The sequence below is a fragment of the Mirounga angustirostris genome, unplaced genomic scaffold (assembly GCF_029215605.1).
Source record: "Mirounga angustirostris isolate CCGP_5_RB_7025 unplaced genomic scaffold, mMirAng1.0.hap1 SCAF_4, whole genome shotgun sequence".
NCBI classification, from domain to species: Eukaryota; Metazoa; Chordata; class Mammalia; order Carnivora; family Phocidae; genus Mirounga; species Mirounga angustirostris.
The window spans coordinates 81,908,849-81,911,089 of NW_026991712.1; the positions used below are offsets into that span (position 1 = coordinate 81,908,849).

The 2,241-nt window shown below is 46.0% G+C and overlaps 1 pseudogene; it reads left to right on the forward strand.

The window, feature by feature from the left end:
* Positions 1 to 1,076: 1,076 nt before the first annotated feature.
* Positions 1,077 to 1,920, forward strand: LOC123858227 (microtubule-associated protein RP/EB family member 1-like; annotated as a pseudogene).
* Positions 1,921 to 2,241: the final 321 nt, after the last annotated feature.

The window sequence follows — 2,241 nt, forward strand, 5'->3', positions numbered from 1 at the left end:
ATAGTGTTTTCTAGGTTTTACCAGCATGAAAGGAAGGAAGCCTGGAACTCTACTTAATAATGAAATTGAAGTGGATTGTCTTGAAGCCCAGTGAAGAAAGAGCAATAATGAGTGGATAAACCTTTTCCTTGTGCTAACTGGAAGTCACTATCAGTCATTTCTCAGTTTATCATGGAGCTATTCACCATTCTCCTCTGACAAAATACAGAAGCTTCCAAGAAAACTTACAACTAGATGACTGAAAGGAGCAGCAGTCACTGCTTCCTATAAAAATAATAATCTCATGGCCATATGAAAACTGGATGTGACAGGGGTGAAGGGATGAAGGGCATCAGACTGTCAGCCCAAAGTATGCCACTTGGGCAGAAGAATTATTTTGAGTTGAAGACATTTGCGAATGAACACACACAGGAAGAGTTCTCTGCCCTCTCCTGACCTGCCTGAAAGCAGGGTAGAAATTTCCCTTTGTGTAGGTGTTTCCCTCCTCTGAACTTGAAAAAGAACACTTGTCACTGGAGAGAGTCGACCCTGACATAAGTTTGTATAAACAAACCTTACTAAAATAACCCCGATTTTCCATTAGTTTCCCCCACATATTTCCTAGTCACTTTCCTACAATTTACCATACTTTGTAAGCCAAACCCTCTTTCCTTAGTTAAAAATAGTATGTAAGGGGGGCCCCTTGGTGGCTCAGATGGTTGTGTCTGCCTTCGGCTCAGGTCATGATCCCAGGGTCCTGGGATCGAGTCCCACATCGGGCTCCCAGCTTGGCGGGGAGCCTGCTTCTCCCTCTCCCTCTGCCTCCCCCCCGCCCCCCCCCCCCCCGCTCATGCTCTCTCTCTCTGTATCTCTGTGTCTCAAATGAATAAATAAAATCTTTTTAAAAAATAGTATGTAAGTCCTGTATCTAATCACTTCTTTGAGTTTCATTTTTTTCCTATAAATCCTATGTGCATAAATGTTAAAAATATGTGCCATTGCGGTACGACAGCGGGTAATGGGGTGGGGGGGTGCGTGTGAGGTCATCCCGCGGGCGGGCGGGCGGGGTTGGGCGGTTTGAACTAGGCGAAGACGGAACCGAAGCCGGGCAGAGGCTGTGGACGCGGTCCCACCGAGAGCCGAAGATGGCAATGAACGTATATTCAACGTTAGTCACCAGTGATAACCTAAGTCGACATGACATGCTGGCCTGGATCGATGAGTCTCTGCAGCTGAATCTGACGAAGATCGAACAGTTGTGCTCAGGGGCTGCCTACTGTCAGTTTATGGACATGCTGTTCCCTGGCTCCATTGCCTTGAAAAAAGTGAAATTCCAGGCTAAGCTAGAACATGAATACATCCAGAACTTCAAAATACTACAAGCAGGTTTTAAGAGAATGGGTTGACAAAATAATTCCTGTGGACAAATTAGTAAAAGGAAAGTTTCAGGACAATTTTGAATTTGTTCAGTGGTTCAAGAAGTTTTTTGATGCAAACTATGATGGAAAAGACTATGACCCCGTAGCTGCCAGACAAGGTCAAGAAACCGCAGTGGCTCCCTCCCTTGTTACTCCAGCTCTGAACAAACCGAAGAAACCTCTCAGCTCTAGCAGCGCAGCTCCACAGAGGCCCATTGCAACACACAGAACTACTGCAACCCCTAAGGCTGGCCGGGTGTGGTGCGAAAGAATCCTGGTGTGGGCAACGGGGATGACCAAGCAGCTGAATTGATGCAGCAGATCAACGTACTGAAACTTAACCATCGAAGACTTGGAGAAAGAAAGAGATTTCTACTTTGGAAAGCTAAGGAACACTGAATTGATTTGCCAGGAGAACAAGGGGGAAAACGACCCGGTATTGCAGAGGATCGTGTATGCCACAGATGAAGGCTTTGTGATACCCGATAAAGGGGGCCCACAGGAGGAACAAGAAGAGTATTAACGGCCTGGGCCAGCAGAGCAACATCCGAATTCTTCACTCCAAATCATGTGCTTAACTGTAAAATACCCGCTTTTGTTATTCTTAGAGGACTCACTGGTTTCTTTTCATGAGCAAACAGTACCTCTTCTTAAAGTGCACTTTGCAGAAGTTTCACCCCTTTTCCAATGAGTTTGAGTTAGGTAGGAGCTTTTACCCTGTAGCAGAGCAGTGTTAACATCTAGTTGGGTCACCTAGGGAAAAAAGAGGCTGACCATGGGGCTCACCGTGTGAACGCTGATAACACTGATTGCTGGAGAAGGTGTTTTTATGTGATACTTGCGG